At 45.2% G+C, this 24,853-nt stretch overlaps 1 long non-coding RNA gene across 1 annotated transcript in view; it reads left to right on the top strand.

The window, feature by feature from the left end:
- The window catches only part of LOC119841992, a 44,048-nt gene extending 19,782 nt beyond the window's left edge, over nt 1-24,266 (top strand). Inside the window, exons 2-4 of the long non-coding RNA XR_005288653.2 lie at nt 11,985-12,093; nt 19,818-20,017; nt 24,105-24,266. This is a non-coding gene — a long non-coding RNA (uncharacterized LOC119841992). The remainder of the gene's footprint in view (nt 1-11,984; nt 12,094-19,817; nt 20,018-24,104) is intronic.
- Nucleotides 24,267-24,853: the final 587 nt, after the last annotated feature.

Here is a 24,853-nt window from a genome sequence, read left to right on the forward strand (position 1 = left end):
GTCCCATCTCAGATGGTGAGTGGCATATACCTGCCTTCTTAACCACTGACAATGTGAGAGGTGAACTCCAGCCTGTAAGGATAATCTCATTGGAGGCACTGATGTGCTTAAAGTTAAACATGTACCTATAAGGCCTGCTCCTAAGTCAATAAAAATACTCTCCTTGATTTCAGTGGGCTTTGGATCAGGCCATTAAATTATACACCCGTCAGGGCAGGGACCATATTCTCGCTATGTGTATATCAGTGTGGCAGCAATGGGATGCCAATCATAGTTAGGGGCGTCTAGCCACTGCTATAGTACAATTAATAAATAGTAATTAAGAGAGAATCAGGAAAGTGAAAATTAGAACCAGGTGAAATTTGCATTCCATTTTTTGCCATTGCAGTTCATCTGATCTTTCTCCATCCCCCATATTCTGAATATTAACAAAATTCATCATTTTGTATCTACAAGTTGTGAAAATGTGAGTTTTCACATATTCATAGTGACTGTGTTTTTTAGCTGAAATATAGGTGCCCTTCACTTCATAGTACTTGGGCATTTTTTGTTCCAAAACAGACCTAGTTTCATGGGCTATAATATCCATTTTTGCTTAATATAGAGAAATACATATATATGTGTTGGTGAAATTTCCTATGCAAATGGGCCTGTTTTTAAATTAATCGGGAAATGGGAAATCTTTGAATTTCAAGTATAGTAGCTTTACAATTTGTTGTTCATGTTTTGCATAGCTCCAGCAAAATCTATAGAAGAAAGACGATTTCTTTTCCCAACCATTTCCTGCCCCCTCCAGTACATTCTTCCTGTGGGTTGTCATACCTGTAATTCCCTGCCCATTGAACCATGTATCCCCAGCTCCACATACCTTTTCATCTTCTTTTTGCTGTTCCATTTTTTCCTGTTTTTTATTTGCACACGAGATGCTAAAAGAATCTAATTCAGTCATGGAGAAAATCAAAATTATGATGTCAACTGAGCTGACTCATTCTTTGCGCATGATTTGTCTGTTATCTCTGAAGTCATTCACAGTGCTGAAGGTAACAGTAGGCCACAGACAAGCAGCTTGACTCTGAGCCATGACACCAAATGAGGTGCAGCATTGCAGATGATTATACACAATCATCTGTCTATATGAGCATTTACCAGGGGTGGCCAAACTTACTGACCGTCTGAGCTCTATATGACAATCTTCAGAAGTTCAAGAGCCGGGGGCACATCTGCTGGGGCTCAGGGCTTCAGCTCTGCGGCGGAATGGTGGGGCTATGGGCTTCTGCCCTGCGGGGTCAGAGGTCTCGGGGCTTCTTCCCCGCGAGGCATGCCTGCCTGGCTCAGGGCATCAGTCCTGCTCCTGCCCTGAGCCCCAGCAGGTGCTGAAGCCCTGAGACTCCCCCTCCCTGCTGGGCAGAAGCCCCAAGCTCCACCACCCTGCCACAGGCAGAAGCCCCAAGCCCCCCTAAACAGTCTGGTAGGTAGAGAATGGGAGGGGCATGGTGGGCTTCGAGAGCCACACTTTAACTGTAAAAGACCCACATGCGGCTCATGAGCCACTATTTGGCCACCCTGGCCTATACTCATAAACAGCATGAGGCTGATATGTATAGTCACTGTGATACACAGGAAATAGGGCTGTAAGAATATACATAGAAATACGTTCTTCCAGGCCAGATTTTGGATACTATGTTGAGGCAGATCCTGGTTAAATTCTTGTTTTGCTTTGCCCACTTTTTGTGTTGATGAAACTCTTTGACTAAAACTAGGCCTAATCTAGATGGAAGCTTTCTGAGAGAAGAACTGGTTGCAGGTTTGTACGCACCCTGGATTCTGATGGCTTTGGCTTGGGCCAGATGAAAGCAGGGTCACAACAAAATGTGCATTTTGTGAAGAGGTTCCTATTGAGGGATAACTCTACCAGCGATGTCCCACTTGACTGAGACATGTAGGCTTCTGAAGGCTCTTGCACAAGCTGTTCCCTTGCTTGTTCATTATGGAAGCCAGATAACTGAGGCACCCCCCACCTGCTCCCAGCCAGATACATACATGCTGTGCTGGAACATCAACCTGTCTTGGTGCCTTAGCTTGATTGGTCAGGCTACGGTGGACAACAATTTTTAATCCTTCTTTTCACACTGCTCTGACGAGCAGGAGGCAGAACATATGGTCTGTGCTCCCCTCCTAGGACTCACAAACTGCTCTGTCCTTGCAGCTGCTCAGGGTTACTCTCCTATGCCTCCATGTCAGAGAGGTATGTGGGGATGATAGCTATATTACAGTACAAAGGGGAGGGCCACATGGTGCCTGTGCCTCACGTGGGAATGCAGAGGGGAGGGGACAAAAATCCTTGCACCCCCGCAGAAGAGCCACAGATAGTTATAATCTGAGAGCTCACAAACTCTTCTGCACACTGCCCCAATGGGTGTGGCAAGGAGCCACTGTCTGCCCCGGACACCAGCCTTTCTCAAGCACAGCCTCTCCCTGAGTTCCCCTAGGGCAATGCAGCTCCATACCAGGCCCTAGGGGTGTGGCTAACCTAGCCCATAATAAGCTGTAAACTCCTCTGGGCAGAGACTGGGGAGCAGCCCATCTATTCCCAGCACAGTGTGCGAGGTGCAGTAGGCAGATCTTTGGTCCACCAGGCACCGCTCAGCTGCAATTGATGATTGAGCCCAGGGTCTCACATGTCTGAGATGTCATGCTTGGTGGGAGCAATAGGGTCCCTTTGTACCTTTTGCAGCTGCTTATCATCATAACATTCTTTCCTGACACACTCGATGTCTTCCTGTTCCATTAACTCTCCATCTCATTGCCTGTTGACTGTCCCACAATGCTCCTTTCTCTGGGTCTGATCCTGCCCCTACTGATATCAACAGAAGGTGTGCCACTGACTTCAGTGGGAGCAGGACCCCATTCTCTCTCCTTCTTTCCTTCCACCCGACTTCCCCCCATCTCGTACAATAGCCGCCACTCTAATGCTGGATACCATCTGCTGAGTTTCAGTTTGTCTCATCTCACCAACTGTCACTCCTCTTGATCCTGGGCATAATGCACTAACATTTTACATCAAAGGCCCGTAAAATATTAGCTTTTGTAGACTAGCTGGGCTGTAGGAAAGGAGCCAAACAGTTGGCACTTTGTAAGCAACGAGCATTAATAAAAGCATTCGAGTGAGTTTAGTGCCTCATTAAAGTAATACTAACGAACTTCCTGTCTTCCAGAAGCATGAACTTTTAAAGTAATATTTCATCCTCCTAATTTTATGTAAGGGTTAATCTTTCCAATGAGGCAATATTAAGTTTTCTGGGCAATTTCATTGCGTGTAGGACCAATTCTACAGTGGAGTTACTCTGGAATACACTGGTGTTACTGAAAATAGAATGCGGCTTACAGATTGCAATACAATAAGTGCAGAAAATATATACAGCCATATATCGTTATAACTGTAATGTATTCAGTGCACTGTTTTCTAAACAGTGGGCCAGATTATGATCTCACAACAAAGTAAAACTGGCATCTTCAATAATGTCTATTGTTAACTTCAGAACAGTCAGTCCAGATTTACACAGATTTAAATGAGAGCAAGATCAGATCCAATTTTTTGAGATCCACTACCTGTATATTTATGATGGGTTGAACCCCGACTCTGGACCCAAGTGTCCTTAAATCTGGAGTGTTCAAACGTCAGCTCTTAATCCAGTTATCTCCAGCTAGCACGTGGCCCCTGCCAGAGCCAGCCAGCATCAACTAGTGCAGCATCTAGGATGTTCTAACTGGGGCCAGGGCTACCATAGATCTGACCCCAGGATCAGCAAGCTTCAACCAGCTCCATTCATTGCAGTTCCCTTTTCAGCTGTGCCGGAAGCAGGTGCAGCCGGGAATCTGGGCTTGTAGTTTAATTGTAAAGATAAGCTGAAATGAAAGAAACTAAATTCATGTTTCGCTGCTGGTTAGGCTCATCACCTATAAGTTCAGGAAGGAAGAATTCCCATGTTCCTTTTGTGCTTGATCCAAAGCCCATTTCAGTCAATGGACTCTCATTGACGTCAGTCGTCTTAGGATCATGTGGCATGGAGAGTATTTAAGCCTCCTCCAGGTGCATGTTGGGTTGATTTCGGTGCTATTTATGGATAGGTTTTTGCCTTCCTTTCAAACATAAGGCTGGGGCAATGCTGGAGGCATGAGACCTGATCCTAGGGACCTCTGCTTTAATTTGGTACTTCAGTTCAACAGGAACTTTATAATCAGCTAGGACCAATCCTGCAAGGTGCAGAGGATGCTTAATGTGAGAGTACTCAGCAGCTCACAGGACTAGGTCTTGCAATACAGATTACTCTGCAGCTACACAACAGGTAGATGTAACCGTTTAAACGGTCATCAGTTAAATTGCTCAATTTCTATTTAAAAAATGTCTTGACTCTGTTCCGGGGCAAATATGCAGCGTGGTTCCTCATTGTCACCAGTATTACCTTTGTTTATCGAATGTAAATGTCAAACGCATAACAGACAAGGCGCACAAAGAGAAAAATCTCTTTATAGCAATGACTTATGGTTAGGCAAGCAGGCTAGGGCATGTCCGTGAAGAGTTGGCTAGTGCTCTGTGTGTATCTGTTAATGCAGGGGAAATAAATGTGCCTGTCTGTTTAGAAAGAGCCAGAGTGTACTTAAAAACAAATAAATAAAAGGAGCCAAACTTGATTGCAACATTCAGGAATGACATATTCTTGGCATGGAAACACAAAGCAACTGCCTCCCAGGTTTGGCTCTGACCTGCTTCACTCCCATGTCATTTTACACTGGTGTAACTGATGGAGCTACCCTGATTCACATCCGTGTAGATCCCGATCTTGCAAACTTTTATGCACTTGCTTCGCTGTACTACCAGGAGAAGTCCCATTGTTGTCACAGTAGCAAAGCAAGGCATGTATGTTTGCAGGGCTGAGACCTAAATGGGAGGCAAATGGAGCCCCTGGTGCTCACAATGAAGGAAACATTGCATGTGCTGGAGACAGTTCCTCAATGGAGTTGGACAAAATTTTTCAAAGGAAATATTTTTAATCAAAAAAGGCCTTTATTTAAAATCAGCATTTTTACATTTTTTCAACAAAGCTGGAAAATAAAAACATTTAGGGGTGGGGTTTTTTTGGAAATGTATTTATCATTTTTTCCTCTCCCCGACCTTTGTCTCCTCCCTCCCACCTCTTTTTCAGTGACAAACTGGAAAAGGGCATCAAAAGGAAAACTGAAACACCAAAAACTGGGGGGAGGGGAGAATTGCAACTGAAACTTATCTATATACAATTTCCTGACAAAATTTGAAAAAATAAAAATTTGATACTTTTTGTAATTTGTGGAACAAAATTGACTTCGAAAGTTTTCACGGCCAACGTTCTCCATTCTTGACCAGTTCTGTTTCTCATTCACTTCACTAAAATGGCTGGATGTAGACATCAGAACACCAGGACATTACCTGGTTCAGCCAGGGGATAAGACACTTGAGTCTGAACCTAGCTGCCTTATTTGCTAGTGGATTCTCCTGCAGCCCTTTCCTAGTGCTTGAAAGATAGTCACCAGCCTTTGTGCGAAAATGATCAGCCCAAATGTTCAGTTTCCTCTGCAGAGAGCTCCTCCTCCTAGGAGAAGTCAAGGACTTGTAGGAACCTGGAGCTTGCCTGTGTGCCCCTCAGTGCTGGCTAGCCTCAGTTTTGTGCTGAGCTAATGCTGTTTTCTATGTGAGCCCCATCCTTCCCCACTGGTGCTGGTTTGTACTTGATTCTGGCTTTGAATTTTGAGAGGGGGACAATTTAACCCCCAGACTTTGAGTGAAACTTCAGCTGTGAAAGGTTCCTATGCAGCCCATGCAGACCTTACACAGCTCTCCTGGTCTTTCAGCATGATTTCCAGAACGTAAACATTTTAGCATGAAAAGGCTCCAAACCGGAACCCCAAACCCAGCACTATCACCCCTCCCAAACTTCTCGTTCAAAGCCTGAATGGGAATTTTGCAGTTGGCCCTCAACTCTGTCAACAAAATGCCCCAGGACTTTGGGGAGGCTTATAGTACAGCTCTGGATCTGAATTGTGCAGCTCAGTCTAACTCAAGGACAAACGTGCCCATGTAACGAGAGCAAGTAAACTTCTTCAGGCTGTGGTCTTAGGGTGACCTTGGATGCTGCCATTACCAAAAACAAAACAAAACAAAAACAAAAAACACCAAGAAAAACCCCTGTGACTTGCCTGGGTGTAGTTCCGTTTCAACCCTCCAAGCTTTAAGACATCCTTAGCATAAATCTGCAGCTGCTTTGGGCTCCATCTGATTCAGACAGTTGCTGCAACAAGTCAAAAATAAGACAAAAGCACAACACTGAGGCCATTATGACAACATGAGTTCCCCAGGGCAGAGGAGTGAAACAAGCTTCTAAATATAGGGGGAAACAAGTTTTTTTCAGTTAAAGGAAGTGGTATCTATTATTGAAACGTTGGACTTACTTCAGACCCTTCTTAAACCAATCCCATCAGGCAAGGGGGCATCCTAAAAAGAGCTGAGCTGCTAGATGCAGATAGCAGCACCAAAGACAGTTTGGCTTTTCAGATTGTGGACTGGATAGAAATCAGGTGTTTATGGCAGAATCCTGTTTGATTAGAGATGGGCTGGGTCTGGATCTGGATCTAAATGTCCCCAGAGCTGGGCTGTGTTTGGACCTGGCATTTTGGACCATGTCTAGTGTCAATGATACGTACAATGGTCCTGATTTTCCAAACGCTGGGGCCAGGCACAACAAGCAAGGTAAAATGAGAGCAGATATTGAGCGAGGAGAGTTTCTGGGGTGGAGTCTGATCTCACACCACTGTAATTCAGGAGTAATTTCACTATCATCAGTGGGATTACATTGGTGTAAAACCAGCACTAGAGGAGAATCAGGCTCCTGGGCATGGATCCCGGCCCATGCTAGGGCCACTTTGCACCACTTTCTGCAAAATGTCCTTGCCCAGGCTCTGAACATGCAGCTGAGTATTCCCCTAGTGTGTGGGGAATGGCTGGCTGGCATACAGCCAGCTCTGTGTCCCCCACTCTAGCAAAGGAAGTCTGACAGGGTCGGAAAGGCAATCCCCAGCCAACATAATTACCCCTCCCTCAGAGGCTATTATGTTCTCCTGAACTCTGGAGCAGCTGAGGATTGGGGCTTCTAGGGCCAAATGATATAGACCTTGAAGCCTCTATAAAGAAGTCACAGATATACCACAGTGGGGACTCTCGTATTTGCCCACCCAGGGATCAAAACTGTGTTCTCTCTGACTGATTTTAAACATGGTTGCTGCTATCAGGGCTCTCTTGCTGTTGCCCTGTGTATAGGGATTGTTTACTCTGAGTACTATGTGAGCCAGACTGTGAGGCAGTCTCTACCCCTCCTTAGGCTTTATACCATGGTTATAAGGTGGATTTTGGGGAAAAAAACAAAAACAGAAAATTCTCTGTAAGGGGGCGGGATAGCTCTGTGGTTTGAGCACTGGCCGGCTAAACCCAGGGTTGTGAGTTCAATCCTTGAGGGGGCCATTTAGGGATCTGGGGCAAAAATTGGGGATTGGTCCTGCTTTGAGCAGGGGGTTGGACTAGATGATCTCCTGAGGTCCCTTCCAACCCTGATATTCTATGTTCTCCACTTAATGAGTCCTAGAATCCAGCTGTCAAAGCTGTGTCTGAAAACACTTGGAGCTAATAGAATGGCAGCTGTGGAGAGATGGCTGGAATGCTGGTACCATATGAAGCTAACCTATCTACACTGTTTGGGTTAATCCATACTACAAGGGATCTATCTCTGAAGATGATTAGAAGTCACGGTGACTAATGCTGGGATTTTCAGTGGGAATTGAGCACCTAACAGCCCTAGGCTACTTTGGAACTCTCAGTCAAACTAAAGCACCCATGGCTGTGGTGTATTGGTTACATTAACACCCCTGAATGACACTGTACCAGCAGTACAATGGTGGGAAAGAGTAATGAAACTAGTGTACACCTAGGGCAACAATTTCAAAAGTGCCTGCCTGACTTAGGTGCCTAACTCTTATTGAAAGTCAATGGGTTTTAGATTCCTAACTTACTTTTGAAAATGGAACTTAGGCTCCTAAATTCGTCAGGTGCTTTTGAAAATTTTACCCCCCGCCTAATTTGTTGTGCTGAAGCGCTCCATGTAATGGCTATTTATTTCCATTTCCTTCTTGATCTTGTTCTTTGAAACAGGAGCAAAATCCAGAAGAGTTAATAAACTTTGCAATCTCCTTCCCATTGCACATCCCCTGGTGAATAAAACTAACCTCTGCTTCAAATCTTGGGAAGATGTAAGAGGGGAAGTACATGCTATAGAAAATATAGATGACTGAAAAGAACATTGGCTCCAGTACTGGAACCTGTGGGGCTGTTTAAAAGAGAGTATTTCAATAAACCACAAAAATGAAGAAGTGACAAGGGGAAACGATGCATGACTTACAAACGGAAAACAATGGAGTGCTTACCGGAGAGACCTTCCTGCAGTTCGTTAACATTTATGTTTGTTATTTATAGATGTAGATATCAGATGCAGTTCTCAAACTGTGGGTCAGGACACCAGAGTGGGTCGCAACCTTGTTTTAATGGCGTCACCAGGGCTGGCATTAGACTAGCTGGGCTCAGGGCTGAAGCCCAAACCCCACTACCCAGGCCCAAGGGCTTCAGCCCTGGGTGGCGGGGCTCAGGTTACAGGCCCCCCACCTGGGGCTGAAGCCCTTGAGCTTTGCCACCCAAACCCTACTGCGTGGTGAGGTGGGGCTCGGGCAGGCTCAGGTTTTGGTCCCCCTTCCTGGGGTCATGTAGTAATTGTTGTTGTCAGAAGGGGGTCGCAGTGCGATGAAGTTTAAGAACCCCGGTAAGCTGCAGAGCCACAATTCTGTGGGTTGACTCTGCACTGGAGGATAGCATGTCTGTTCCTGCCTCTGCATTGCATGCAGAGCTTGCCCCAGGAAGAGCTCTGGTGTGCTCAGAGCAGCTCCAAGGTGGCCTCCAAAGTTCCCAGGCTAGCACCTTTGCCACCTCCCATATCCCAGGCTAGCGCCCTAGCCACCAGGCTCCAGAGAGTGAAAGTCTTGCTCAAAAAAATGCAGATGAAAATGTCATAAAGATCGGTTCCTCTCCATGAAACAGCATCAAAAATGGTCCAGCCAGCTCTATTCCAGTATTTAAACCAGTGCCATGGTTGAAAATAGCAGCTTTATAGGTCGTGTGAGAAACTCAGCATTGCCCCGCAGCTCAAAAATTCAGAGGTTTAATTCTACCTCTGGTCTTGGATGTGGCTCTTACAGTGCTGACACTGCTGCGCAGTTGTAAAGTAGGAAGAAATCAGAAGTGATGAATTACACAGTTCTGTTCTGCCTTTCCAGACAAATCCTAGAGCACACCTCAAAAAGAGCAGCTGATACCTTGAATGTCTTGGCCCACATTGCCAACGGAACACGTTCAAATACCCAAGGCTGCATATGACTGCTTAGCTCTTGCTTGATTTGTCTTCATGATGTCAGCACTACTGGAATTTAACTCTTAATTTTATAGGGTGCTTTATGTTTGAAAAATGCTGTAAAAAGATCAAGTTCTGTACATTTTAACCCTTATTCAAAGCATATATTTAGACTGCAAATTGTTTGGGACACGGGACATCTTCCTATTCTATAGGCTAGCTTCTAACTCAGGTTATGTGCCCACACAAGGAATTAAGATGGAATAAGAAACTAGAACTGTGTGGAGCGTGGAAGGTTTTTTTTTCAGGAAGGATTTTGAAATTTGGTTTTATTCCACATAGGAATGAAAACCGAAATTTTTGAAATTCTCTGCAAAGGTTATTTGTTTTTAAAAAATTGCTTCTGGTCAGTTTAGACTTTTCTAATGTAATATATTAATAAGCTATAATACAAAATAAAGACAAAAAATCATTTCAAAATGAAAAATAAAAATATTTCCTTCCAAAAATATCAGCACAGGATGTTTCAACATTGTCAGATATTTTTTTTTGTTTTTCTTCAGTAAAGAAATCAACCTGATTTCACAAAGCATTTTGACTTCAACAGAACTGTGTATTCCCAAGGAGTATGGTTCCATCAAAATTTCTCTGACCACCTGTATAAGAAATGCTTTCATACCTCTGCACAGCCTACAGGAGCAGGAAGGGAGGGGAGTGTGCAGAAATTTGGCTCCACCCTCCAGTGGCTGACCAGAGTAGCTGAGCCAATATGGTACTCCCTGCAATGAGGGCAAAAGTGCACTGTGCTGAAAAATCTGGGACTTGCTATTTAAGCAGATGCTATTTAGAAACTCCAGATGACTGGATGTGAAATCTACACATTTTAGTTTTATTTTAAGTAACAGAAGCAAAATGTTTTTTCCTTTCTACTGGGAAAAAATATATATACAATCAAAGTAATAAAGGTGTTTAGTCCTCTCTGTAAAATTTCTAGGGGCTTGATTAGCTTTATTATTTGTATTGTGGTTTCACCTAGGAGCACCAATCATAGATCAGGATGCCACTGTGCTAGGAACCACAGTAAAAATAGCCTTGGATTTATAGAGGTATTAAGATATTAGGATATTTTCTGTCTTATCTATCCCTTTCCTAATCAGAACTAGCACAAGTATGTCTACCTGAGCTGGAATTGCATCTTCTAGCTACAGTGTAGACATACCCACAGAATAAAACAAAAGCTTTCACCCTCTTCTGCTACCATCAGTTAACAATAGAGCTAGTCTATATTTTTTTAAATAACCTTTTGCATCAACATGAGGGGTTTAAATAAAAAAGAATTCACCAGTTTTTCCTTCACAAAATATTTGCAACAATTTTTTTCAGAAATGAAATAGTTGTTACAATTTTTAGTTCATCCCAAACTGGATTTTTTTCATAAATGAACATTTTAATATAATTTTAATAAAAATTTAGAATACATTATGAATAGAAATTAACACCCCCGCCCTCCCCTCCAAAAAGTCAAATGCTGTGAAACTTCAAACCCTGCAAAAAACTTTTCCAATCAGCTCTAGTTAACAACATGCTGGCAGCCAGGATGGGAGAGAAGTCTGTAAGTGACGTGTTGGGATTGAATACAGAGCTGTATCCTCAGCTTAGAAGGAATTGCTAGAGTCAGTTAAGTATGCTTGCTGTACCCTGCTAAAAAGTAAGGAAGGCTCATTTGTTATGCAAATGTCCACTTGAGCCTGGCATATGCAGTGGAAAGCTCTTTGAATTATTTTAAGCAGAGGACAAAAGTTCTTTCCCCTCCCCTATCATCTTGGATCCTTGAACAAACAAAATAATAATAATAAAAAAAGAAAGCCCTAGCTGTGTGAACCATCTGAAAATGATAAGCCCTCTGCTTTCCTGGCAAGAGTCTGTACAGCCAGGGGTACACAAGCAGTTGAAAAATAGAACAATTAAAAAAATGTATTGCAGGCGGTCTGGGTTTCTTTTTCATAATGACAGCATAAACTAATCATCCTATAGCTTTATCTCCAGGATTTGCTGGAGCAGGTCACACACTTTAAAGGGATATTCCAGTGCTAACAGGAAGACAGTCACTTCCTGACTGCACATACACTGCGTACCCACCTGAATGTTTCCAAGTTTGCTTCTTGTTTGAAATGAGGCTCTCAGGGTGATGGGGAGAGGTTAGTTTGGACAAATAAAAAGCACTGGACTAAATGTTCCAGCCTTGCAGCCTAACAGTTGCCAATGATCCACATTTACATATTGCACCCACAAAGTGCCCATTTGCAAACATGCAGGACAGAAATTTGAGTGCCTGAGTTCAGTTCTTTTGTACAGAAGTTCCCAAGTTCTGCCCCAACAAACTCCTGGTTTCAACATGCAGTTGAGTGGTTTATGGGTGCCACGGTTGCATGTTGTTATTGCTGTTCATAGACTGTGATGATGGTGCATGGCATCTAAAACTGACATCTTTTCCTTTTGGAGCAGCTTACAAGATGTGGGCCTGATCCCGCCCCCATTGGACTCCAGAGCAGAGCTTCAGCTGATTACAACAGGAATCAAATAAATGAGGCAAAGGCATAATTGGAGGCTGCAGGTCAGTGGTAAGAACTCATCTTTCCATTACTGATGGATTATATTACAAATGCCATAGCATGTTTACCAAGCAACCCGTTTCTCAAGCTGTATCCACGCTAGCCTTTTCATCCACCAGGATGTCTAGACTTGAGCAGTAGTTCAGGGCATGGTGGTTAAAAGAGCAGAAACGGCCCTGTATGGTCCAGTGTTCCCACCACTGAACCCACAAATTGCTGCAACGGTGGAAAACAAAGGCCAGCATAGACACAGCCTGAATGCTCTGTATTCAATCCTAACCCACCCTTCTGTTCCTCATGGCACATATATGCAGCTCAGTTTATGTCTGTGCAATAGCCCCTCAGAAAGTCCTAACAAATTTATTAGAGCATAAGAAAGCTTATGCTCTAATAAATTTGTTAGTCTCTAAGGTGCCACAAGTACTCCTTTTCTTTTTGCGAATACAGACTAACATGGCTGCTACTCTGAAACCTGTCAGAAAGTCCTGTTCTCCTTCGAGATGCCCTCTGCACATTCACACTCTTGGGACACTGATGGTAGAGGTTATCTCAAAGAGCTCTGGTTTCAAGCGAAAACCCTTCATTTCTGCAGCTTGGTGGGGCATAGGAGGGAAAAATGGCTGAGCCTAGAATTCCCCTTGAGCTCAGCAAGGGTCCATAGGCTCAGGGCCAGCTCTAGGTTTTTTGCCGCCCCAAGCAAAAAATTTGCCACCCCAAGGTCCAAGAGCGCAACTGCCCAAGCAAAAAAAAAAAAGGGGGTGGCCGGAATGCCACCCCTGGAATTGTGCCGCCCCAAGCACGCGCTTGCTTTGCTGGTGCCTAGAGACAATCCTGCATAGGCTTTGAGTGACCTGTTTGGTTTAAATATTACATGGTATTTTCTGGTTTTCTCATCATCACTCAGCTTCCAACTGGGCTGGGCTAGTTTTGTTTGTACTTTGCACTTTGTTGCCTCGGTGTTGGCTGTGAAGTTTAGGACTGGACAAACTGGTTTGTAGGAAGTAGGGAAGGATGGTCTTATGATTCAGTCAGAGAACTCCAGGGCTCTGCTCTCTGCTCTGCTGCTGACTCGGGCAAGTTAGGGGTCAGCAGTAATGCCTTTCTGCATCTTCCACATCTTTACTTCCACATCTTCACTTTCCACATCTGCAAAATAGGAATAACAACATCCCCCTTGGAGGACTGTGATGCTAAATTCATTACAGCTAGACTCTGGCCGCTCTTGCATGGGTGAGCAAGGTGTGGGGAAGGGGCATGATACAAAGACACATAGCCACCCCTTAGAGTATGTCTTCATTGCAGAGTTAGCCCAGGCTCTTACCTGGTTGTTGTCCCTGTCCCTCTCCAGTCCATGCATAAATCTCTGTCACCCAAGTTCAGTGGTGCTTTCAGCCCAGGCTACCTGGCATGTCTGGGAGTGTGGGTTAAAGCCTAGGTGCTGCTTTCACTCAGGTTGGTAACCCACCCATTCACTTTGCAATGCAGATGCAGGCTCAGTTACTCAAGAGCTGATAGTCCTCCAGTGTCTTCCCTCAATTCCCTCTGCATGCCCAGAAGGACAGATAAATTATCCCACCATTCACTGGAAAATACTCATTAAGCAGCTCAGGCTACTGTGCACAAAGGACCACAGGATACGTCGCCAGACGTCCTAGCATCACACATGGAGAAGTACAGCACCAGGGAGCACACGGGTAGGGCTTTGCAGTGTGGCTGCTCATGTCCAGGCTAGGCTCCCACCTGGGTGCTGATCATCTGAGTTAACTTGGCAGTGAAGACATACCCTGCTCCTCCATCTGGCACTCTCAGCCCAGAGCCGGCTCTCAGGGTAGTTCAAGGTGTGGCAGTGGTTACAGGGTACAGCAATGGCTGCTCCCATGTATGTTCTCCCCAGCATTCTGCCTACCTCTGCCCTTCCTTGGCCTACGGGAGAGAGGCTGTCAGTCCTCAGCGTACTTTTGGCCTGACTGGAAACCTGAAAGTCTGCAGTTCTCATGAGAGAGCATATTCCCATGAGATTTTCTGCCCTATGCACTCCAGGGCATTTTAGAGTGGGGATAAGCAGCTGTCCTTTTGGCCTGTTCTCCCAGCAGAGCTTGTGGAGTAATAATAAAATTGGGGGAAATAATCTTTTAAAAAGATATCTGCAGTGGAGGACCAGGACAGTAAGACTCTGTTTCCCTGCATTAACACTTTCTGAAGGCTCATTAATGAATTCAGCTTCACAACCCTCTGGGTGGTTGGTAAGAATTAGTATTTCCAGTTGCAAATGGAGGAAGCAGAGGTACATAGCTCCTGCTGTGAGTTGTGGCAAAAATCCTTGGGACAGATTCTTATCTCAATTACACTAGCAGAACAGAGATCAGGATTTGATTGCTGGGGTGGTGTGAGGCTTAATTAATTAATGTTTGAGACCCTTGGATGCAAGATGCTTAGAAATGCAAAGAACTATTCATTACTATTGCTTAGATCACTATCTGGAAATGAGGGGGAAAATCAGTCTCTCCTGTCTTGGTGGTGAAGTGCCAAAAAAACCTTTCCAGCTTTCTACACATTTGGCCACCGGGTAGGTAAAGTTAAGGCAAAAATGAGATTTTTCCTGCCCACCCATTTAAGCCTCTTTTGTAGAAACTGTTTCCCCTTCCTCGGATAAGCATCTTGATTTTACAGCCACGCAGCCAAATGTGGATGTAGTAGAAATGGTCTTTATTAATGTCTTTGGCTGCACTCCCAAGTTAAATTTATGCTGTCATGAAGCAGCATCTCACTGAATTCCCTTTGTACAGAGTTGCAGGCTAAAAGGGGAAAGCCTCACTTTTTCTATATGACGAGTGTTATACATGTAGCCCTTTCTGGAAATTCCTGTGACTGGTTTTCTCACAGTCCAATCATGCCTCTCGGCGCTTGCACTGCATGTGTAGACCTACATAGGCAGCCTATTGAACCTCTTGGGGACAGCCACTGCCCAGCAGAATTCCACAGCTTTGTGCTGTGGGGAGGAACATTAGGAGCTCTGCTTATTTTACTACAGATGCTGTTCAATGGTGTAAACAAGGCCAGTCAGTCAGTGGAAAACTCAGAAAAGGTGCCTGTCCATGCCAGCCTCCCAGCCTTGATTAAGAACCAAATTTGAACTGCATGTGGTTACTGCTCAACTAATTTATAACAAAGTGGTTTACACTATAAAATTGTACCGTGTCTGAATGCTTGTGTTAGCTGGCATGATGCTGAATTTAGTTTCTGCCGGCCAATGCTGACCACAAACCTGGGTCCAACATTATTATTAATTATTATTATTGTTGTTATTTTATTATTTATTATTACATTAGTGCTGAGCAGCCCCAATCATGAACCAGGACCCCACTTGTGGTAGGTGCTGTACAAACACAGAACAAAAAGACCCCCTGCTCCAACGAGCTCACCATATGAAGACAGGGTAACATTTTGTGCTGTATGCCAGGCCTGATTGCTGGTAGCAGTCTGCATGGATGCAGCCAAATCTCAAGATTAGAGCTGGTTGACATTTGCAAAAATTTCATCAACCTTGTTTATTCTTGGATGGGGGAGGGGGTTTCAGGTTTTTTAAATCACAACTTAAAAGATTTCTCTTTTTTTAGTTTTTTGTCACCCTTTCAGAATTCAAAGAACTGCAACAGCTTTAGCTAAGCCCGTTTTTAAAAGCATGTTCCAGTCTAGGCTAGAGCACCAGCTGGCCAAACCATCCTACAGCATGGCTCTGTGGGAAACTTTTAAACACAATTCTTAAATGTGCCTGTGAGACAGGAATAGATAGAGCCTAAAACTCCCTTCAGAAGTAAAGAACGGTCATGTCAGTGCTGGCTGGATGGCTAGAACTGACTTGTCACCAAAAGATTGGCCTAGGGTGCACTGGCTGGTGTGAGGTACCAGTGATGTCTTTTGAAGCTGTTTCTAAATCACTAGTCCCAAAGCCAAGACCTAGAATAATGGAACTTTCAGGAACTTAATAGCACCAAAATTAGGGACTTTTCACTGTCCGGGCACAGCTGGAAATAAAGCTGCAGCTTTGTCCATTTCTTTGCCAGAAACGATTCCTGAGTGTTCAGAGAGACTGAGGCACAGATTCTCAACAGTATTTTAGGCTCCTCACTCCCATTGCTTAAAATATCTTCGAGGATTTAGGCCTGAGAGTCCCTTCCCTCCCATCCATCCAGCGGAGTAACTGACTCTCTTTGTTTGGTGAAAGAGATGTTCTCATGTCATGGCTGCAGAGAGGGAGACCCTTGTCACATCCTACAGGATCTGTATCTCAGGTATCTTTATAACAGATTCAGCTTTTCACTCAAAGTTTAGATGAATTTCAGTGTCAGTGGGCTCCATCTCCATGCGAATCCTGAAGCACGTACACCACCCTAGGAGTGTAGGCAGTGGGAAGGGGGGTTTCCAGCCCATGTTTCATGGGGAGGATGTGTCTATGGGCTGCAGATTTTTTCCCTGAAAATATGCAACAGAGTGATTAGACAGAACTTACTTTAGGGGAGTTCCTAAGGTCACCAGATGTCCCAATTTTATAGGGACAGTCCTGATTTTGGGATCTTTTTCTTATATAGGCTCCTATTACCCACCACCTCGTCCCGATTTTTCACATTTGCTGTCTGGTCACTCTGGGAGTTCCTTAGTAGTGAAATTGACCCCCTGGGTGCGGCACCCACGCAAGGGGCAGTATCATGGGGTAGCTGTGAGTAGACATGGCCCAGCACTCCTGTGTCAGAGCAGGTTGGCCCAATTCAAGGGGGCCAGGCTACATCTGGGGTTAGTGAGCGCTGTCAGAGGGAAGGAGGCAGAGTTATCAGTACAGGCTGTGCTTGGGGAGTGGAGTCACGGAGGAGTGGAGCTAACACCTGTCGGGGGGCCCTGCTCTTCCAGAACCATAATGGAGCCAGTGGAGAGCAGAACTGGCTGACTAAGAGTGAGCTGTGTTTGTTTTGCTGATGTTTGGACAGAAAGCCTATTTAAAGGTGTCTGGGGGTGGGGGAGGCAGAGTATGTATGGAAGCTGGGCAGAAGCCCTGCCCCATGACACTAAGCGCTGCGGTATTTCTCACCATGATGAGGGCATGAGCAGCCGCCACCCAGAAGGGCCTACTAACTTCCTGAGTGCCACGGGGTAGCAGTTCATGCTGGCTCTGAATAGGAATGCATGTGGAGAGTGCAGGGGAGAAGGTGGCTAGTGGAGGAGCTGCTGCTGCCTCTGCTGTGACATGGGAAATGCTGCTACTTGCAGGGAAAATGAGTAGGAAAGAAGGAGGGGCAATGAGGGACTGGACTGCAATCCCAGGAGCTACCTGTGAATTGTTGCATGGATTTCATTTCCACCACCCCCTGGCAGGAGACCCACAGAAAGTCCAGCTGCCTGAGCCTTCTATAGAATTGCAGAATGTCTCCTTAGGAGTGTTAAATGCGGTTTGGTATAATAATAACACAAACTAGTTCTTATATGGTGCTTTTCACTGGCAGATCTCAACAGCAGTCAATCTCGTTATCCTCATTTTACAGGGGGGTGTAACTGAGGCACACATAGGAAAACCACAAAGAGAGAGGTGCAGAACACAGGTGGACTAAGTTCCAGTCCATGGCACTCTCAGCTAGGCCACAGTGCCGCACATAATTCGTAGCTCATTGTGTTCAAGGATCACACACTTTTTGTTAACTAAAGAGGCAGAGAAGTATTATTATATTGCTGTTTTTATTTGATTATCTCACTATGACATATGAAGAAGCTGAGGGATTAACTGACCAGCCCAAGATCACTCAACAAGTCAGTGGCAGAGTGGGGTCTAGAACCTCAGAACTGCTAATTCCCAGTTGCATGCTGTAACCACTAGACACATTCCCTGGCCTCTTGCATAATCTCTCAGCAGTGTTGTTTGTGTATGCTTTAGGAAAAGTCTTAGAAAAAATCCTGCATAATAATAGTTAAGGCAGATAAGAATGAAAGGTTTTGTTGCAGCTAATGTGAGATAATTGAAACAATGTGAAAATATTTTTCATGTTTATTAAAATAAATTCAAGAGATGGCTCTAATAACTGACTGGCTGCAATGGGCTGAAAGAGCTTACTGTTATAACAATGTGTCTGGTGTGATGCTACTGAATACTGGGTGATGTTACCATTCACCACTATAATTCTCCCTTGTTATTAATGTCTCCCATGGTATAGGTACCATGCTGTAAGGCTGGTGTAATAAGCAAGTCCCAGTACATCAGTTTCAAAAATATGGAGTGTATTGTGTTAGTAATATACCAAGGTGCTGGAAGTAGCTTCCTCTGTTACAGGTAGAGGCTTAGAAACAGGTTTGTCTACATATTGTAACGTAGAAGCTTTAAAGCCAGAATTTTATAAGAGCCCATCATCTAGTTGAGAGACCCATGCAAGGATCAGATTTGCAACAGGACTCATTGTGACTTATTCCCAGCTTTTCAAAGCTGCTAATACCCAAAATGCTGAATTCTTCTGAAGATCTGCCACCACTTGAGGGTACTGAGGACTGGCTGCACCTTTCTAGTTATTCTCAGGCTTTTCCCTCTCTGGGTTCAATTACAGTTGCTGTTTATATAGCAACATAAGCATAGCTGATGCTTCACAAATAGCTCTCCTGCCCTGAGGAGCTCACACAATCTTTCCAGGCTTGGGTGGTTCCTGAGAAGTCTCTGGGAAATTATTTGTGTATATCCGGGGGAGCTAAGCCTGCTCACTATTTGTATCTTTACTTAAATGTGTTTTTCAGGATGTATAGTGCTAAAAATGACTGACAGGAGACTGGTATGGGTCAGAAACTCTATGGGCAGCTCTCGAAATACATTCTAATGATCACAGCGATGCTCCCTCACATTCAGAGAGGCGCAATCCTCTTGAAGTCTCATTTGACACGGCCTGTAGTTATCAAAAGAGACACACACATTGATCTCTTCCCCCGCGTTCTGTCTCACATCATATAAATAGGGCAGCTAATGATGGAGATTAAAGGTGAAGTTTGTAGGATGAGACTGGACTCCCAGTAAGACATTCATGAACATGAATGAGAGCACGTACCACATGGCAGACAAGTGGCTTTGGTATTTCATCTAAAGCCCACTGAGTCAATGGGAGTCTTTCCATTGATTTCCATGCACTTTAGAGCTGGCCCTTAGACTCAGAGCCTTTTGGGGAAAGAACAACCTCAAACTAATTCCCAGACAAAGGCAGAAATATAAATGGCCAGAAGTGGACATGGGACCGATACACCTTGAGCTAGAGGTTTTATTTCCCAACATAGGAAAGCATGTCCTTGCTTGAGATCACAGGCTATATTAAAACATGACATGGTATTCTGGCAGCTCTTAAACCCTCTAGAGAAAGGACAAAGAAACGATGATCACCAGCTAGGATACTTAGGCCTTAAATTATTTACAGTCAAACTAAATCTAATGCTTTTGGATTTATGGTAGATCCACATTAGCAATCCCAGCAGCTACCAGAATGCAACCACCATGAGCCACCGTTTCCCATTCACACGTATCAGGGCACAGAAGACTCAGCTGGACACAAGTGCTGAAGTGCTTACTTGACATGAATGCTTAAACCTAATCCAGCAAAGATTGATTGACTAATTTCTAAAGCCACATGAAGGCTACAGGGTGGGATGGGAGAGCAGCAGTGTTCCATGTGCTAAGCTATCCTGATCAGTTTCTTTTCCATGTTCTTCACAGAGTTCTGCAGTGTCTACCAGACCCACAGACAAAGCATTTAAAGTACACTACCATTCTGAAAAGTGAATGGTAGAGAAAATGTAGAGAAAATGGCACCTCCTTACTCAACAGATCTGTTCCATTTGCTTCTTCAGGGTCACATCCGCTGAAGCTAGTGCTTGCTGAGTCTCACACCTGCTAGCCCTCCAGAGCCAGCACAGGTAAGATGGAGGATTCTATGTGATCTCATGCACCATCAACACAAATGATTACCAAGTTCCAATCACCCAGACCTGTGTAAACCCAGCGAAGGCAATGGGACTGCACAGATAACACCGAGACATCATTTGAAGACAATGGGGTGGCACAGGTGTCTGTGAGCACTTTTTGAACCTTGGGCATGGGTCATGGTGTGTAGGATAAAAGAAACCAGCCTGACTGTCAGAGAAACATCTTCTTACTTCAGGTTTCAGAGTAGCAGCCATGTTAGTCTATATCTGCAAAAAGAAAAGGAGGACTTGTGGCACCTTAGAGACTAACAAATTTATTTGAGCATAAGCTTTCGTGAGCTACAGCTCACTTCATCGGATGCATACTTGAAACCAAGCACAATCAAAATGCGACAGTGAGACACAGTGAGCATGGAGTATTTTTGCAAAATGCTCACCTTTCAGAGCAGCACCAGGCTTTATGCAAAACCAGAGCGCAAACACAGAACTTCACTTGTACGCTCCAGGTTCAGTGACTAGCCTTATTATAGATATGAGCTGGCCGCTTCCACTCATCACTGGCGATATTTAAATGTCATAAATTCTGCTCAGGGCAAACCCCATCTGGAGTGCCCCACTCACTTCAGAGCACCGACCCATCTTGTGAGTTAGTGGGGAGAGAGCAGTTTCAAAAGCCATTGCTTGAAACAAAGATCAGTTCAGTTAGAACCTCCTTTCTGAAGTTCTTTGGAAAAAAGAATCTGATTCTGACCTCATGTTGTACTGGGGGAAATAAGGAGTAAATCTGCACAATAAATCTGGAGAGAGATGAGGCTCTGACCCTCTCTAATTGAAAATGTATTGTGTCTCAGATTATTACCCACCATAGGCAATATGAGTGTTTGGTTTTAATTACATCCTGGTGCCCAGTGCAGCATCAAACCTGGTGCCCAATAAAAGAACAGGGATTATTTGCTCAGGGGCAGTGAAATGACATGAAGGCGAAAAGGAATTGCTTCCTGAAGCTGCCTTTATTTCTGGAAGGTGGCCACAGTGTTCAGGCTGTATCAGGCTGCTATAAGTCTCCTACTTGCTAACGTGAAGAACAGAACTTGGATGCAGTCACAGCTGACGTTTCATCTGCATGCATTTTAAGCACAAGGTATGAAAATGTCTTCGGATACGTTCCCATGGCAGCCATGGGTTTGATCTGCAGTTGGTGCAGACGTACTCACACTAGCTGAACTCTAGCTAGCTCACTAAAAATAGCAGTGAGGATGTTGTGCCATGGGCTGCACCAGCACAAACAGACCTGGGCGGGGTTGTGCAACTTGCACTGAAGCCTGTGCTGCTATTTTTATTGAGCAAGTCAGATTAAAGCTGGCACTGGTATGTCTACGTCAGTGCCATTCATGGTATGCCATTCATGTCCCCATGTGCAGTATAGATGCACCATTAGTAGAAGGCAAAAGAGCTAGTGTCAAATAAGGAGTCAATCCAGTTGAGGGTCTGGACAGATGAGAAGATCAATAAGGGGCACAGAGCCTGTGATCTCTAGATCATGAGATAGTCATTAGCACCCACCTTAGCTTTATTCTATCAGTCACTAACCTTCCTCTGGAGCAGAGGTGGGCAAACTTTTTGGCCTGCAGGCCACATTAGGGTTGCGAAACTGTATGGAGGGCTGGGTAGGGAAGGCTGTGCCTCCCCAAACAGCCTGGCCCCTGCCCCCGATCCACCCCCTCACACTTCCCACCCCCTGACTGCCCCTCTCAGAATCCCTGACAAATCCAACCCCCCCGCTCCTTGTCCCCTGACCACCCCCTCCTGGGACCCCCTGCCCCTAACCCCCCCATTCAACCTCCCCGACCCCTGACTACCCCAACCCCTATCCACACCCCCGCCCCCAGACAGGCCCTCAGGACTCCCATGCCTATCCAACCCCCCCTGTTCCCCGTCCCCTGAACACCACCCCCCAAAAAACCTGCCCCATCCAACCGCCCCCTGCTCCCTGTCCCCTGACTGCCCCCTAGGACCCCCTACCACTTATCCACCCCCCCCATTCCCCGCCCTCTTACCATGCCACTCAGAGCAGCAGGAGCTCACAGCCACGCCACTCGGCTGGAGCCAGCCCCGCTGCACTGCCCAGCAGGAGCGGAGGGCCAGAGCGCTGGCAGCGCGGCGAGGTGAGGCTGCGGGGGAGGGAAGATAGCGGGGGAGGGGCTGGGGCTAGCCTCCCTGGCCAGGAGCTCAGGGGCTGGGCAGGACGGTCCCGAAGGCCGGATGTGGCTCGCGGACCTAGTTTGCCCACCTCTGCTCTGGAGGGACCTTCACACGTTATAGGATGGGCCCTCTGGAGGGGCTGCACTGGGGAACTTGCTGTGTGGATAAGCAAAAAGCTCCAGTGTCCAATGCTGATGATCTGGCTTTCTTTTTTGAATGCTAAACTCACTTTAATAAAGAGACATAATTCATGTTCATCATGATTCATACTTCCCGCTTCTTGTCCTTGTTGCAAGTAGTCATACAGAGGCTAATGCTGATGGCTTGGTCTCTGTTCTATTATTTGGGATAGAAATGTATTGTCTATGGATATGCATGGACAAGATTTTTTTAAAGCAACAAATGATTGTGGGTGCCTAAATATTTGGATGCCGAACTTCAGATACCATACATGGACCAAATTTTCAGCCTGCATCAAGCACTCACCCACTGGAAATCAAGTCACTTTGCAATGTCTAACGTCAGGCATCCCAAAAATTGACGCATCTGATATATTAGACACTGGACTTAATATCCCTGCTGTCAACCAACTAAACTGTGCAGACAGATGGGAAAAGGAGGGCACCCCTCCCCCACGCCTACTGCCCCCTCCAAAAAGCACATGTGAAATGCTCAGTATTTCTCCTTCTTTTGATGGCTGGCCAGGCCAGATTAGTGTGATTGGAAGTGCAATACCAAGCCTTCCACCTGCAGCTCACCGACTGGAATCCAGCCTGGTTTGGTAGTAACTGACTGTTGTCACAATCTGGTGGCAATACAGTGCCCCATGCAGAATTGGTTTGGTGGCTTCACAAGGGCTATCACGATGGTTTGTACTATTTGGCAGTCTCAGCAGCGAGGCCAAGGACTGAATGGGAATGGAGTCTGAACTACCTACCTCATGTCTAGAGGTAGCCTCTGAAGGCTCAGGGATAGGTGCCATGGAGGACAAGATGAAGTTTGTACTGCATGATTTACCCACTAGGTACTCTCACTTACTGTGTTTAAGCACTGACAATATACTTGGAGCTTACTTGGCACAAAATGAAGATAGCTCCTGCCCCAAAATGTGCACAGTCTCAAATATACAAACGGAGAAGATGGATATGGGGAAGACCAGAGCAGAAGGAACTTGGAGTGATGGATTCTGTGTGATTTGTTTCCATGTCTTTTGGGCATCAAGGCAGAAGTGAATCCCTAGACAGTGGTCTTGAGGTTCCAGGGGTGCTAATGCACCAGCACTCAATATTAAAATCATTATTAGATGTCCACGAATCAACAGGAAGAAACAACAAATGAGTGCAGTAGAGGGGTATCAAAACATACCAGACTTTGGGGGTTAATTCAGTAAGTCCACTTCTAATTATAGGAAGGAAATAAAGTCCAATGATTTTCATTCATTATGTGGAAGAGCTAAGCCCAGTTTAATCTGCCCCAGGTCTGTTCCATTGTCCTTTTCTGGAGCTGTTTCATCAAGCAGGTTTTGGGTGTAATGAAGATGTGACACACAGGAGTGCTGGCAAGGGAGAATGGTTTCATTTTCTTTTGGCTGGGGCCAGGAAATAATGTTATGTGGCAGGGGTCAAGACCCCACTGACTCCAATGCTTTCTGTTACAGGGAGCTAAATGGTAGAATAAAAAGTATCCCATCTTTTTTTCCTGATGCTCAGAACTTTGCTCAGTTGGCCTGGTCGTTAGGAAAATTTCTGCAGGTATGCAAACTAACCAGCTGGCTCCGTGGGCTCAGAATAGGCTCCAGCTGTCTTCTTGTTAGCATTGGAATGAAATTATTCTCCCTGTTGCACTGGAGGATTCAGACCACAGATCCCTTTTGCAGGTGCAGGGAGCGATTTTGCTGACTCAGCCTGGTTTCCAGACAATATGAGTATCCTCATCTTAATTCAGGACCGTGAAGGCTGGGAGTTTCTCTGACATAAGACAGAGCCAAAGGAAAGGTCAGTATGGCCCGCAGGGAGAATTCCTCATCCACATACATACATATAGGTACAAGGCATATGTTTGTAAGTCCTGTCTTGCCCCTGGAATTGGAAGAGTGTTTGGGCACCTCAGTTCTGTTGGGTGTTGTGTCAGGAGTGGAGTGTGGGAGGAGGGGCCCGTCAGAGTCTCACCTGCAATTAGCAGGTGAGAACGAAATCATTGTAACTGACTTCCCAGAATCAGCATCCCCACCCCTCTAGCATAAGGCAGTGCTCTGGGGAATGACAGCACTGTGTGTGGGGAGGGGTATGCCATGTGTAGGTAGTGGCAGTCTCACAGCTGGAAAACAATCCAGCCTCTACTAACTAGATTTTGCAGGTGATATCTGTGCCCTCTCACAGAAGGAGCTAAATTCCCAGATATTAGTGAGCACCTGCCTGGCAGGTAACTTGCCGCTGCCTGCAGATAACGCTGAGAATTATTGTTTAATTTCATGTTTGTGAACTTCGGTAAATGCACAACAAAGTAAATGGAGCATCCTGTACATGACAGCATCACCACTAGCAAGTGGGTCGGACTCCTATCTCATTGTTGACATGGTATAATTCTGTTGTGACTAATGGAGTTAGTCCAGATTTACACCATTGT

This window comes from Dermochelys coriacea, chromosome 13 (assembly GCF_009764565.3).
Source record: "Dermochelys coriacea isolate rDerCor1 chromosome 13, rDerCor1.pri.v4, whole genome shotgun sequence".
NCBI classification, from domain to species: Eukaryota; Metazoa; Chordata; order Testudines; family Dermochelyidae; genus Dermochelys; species Dermochelys coriacea.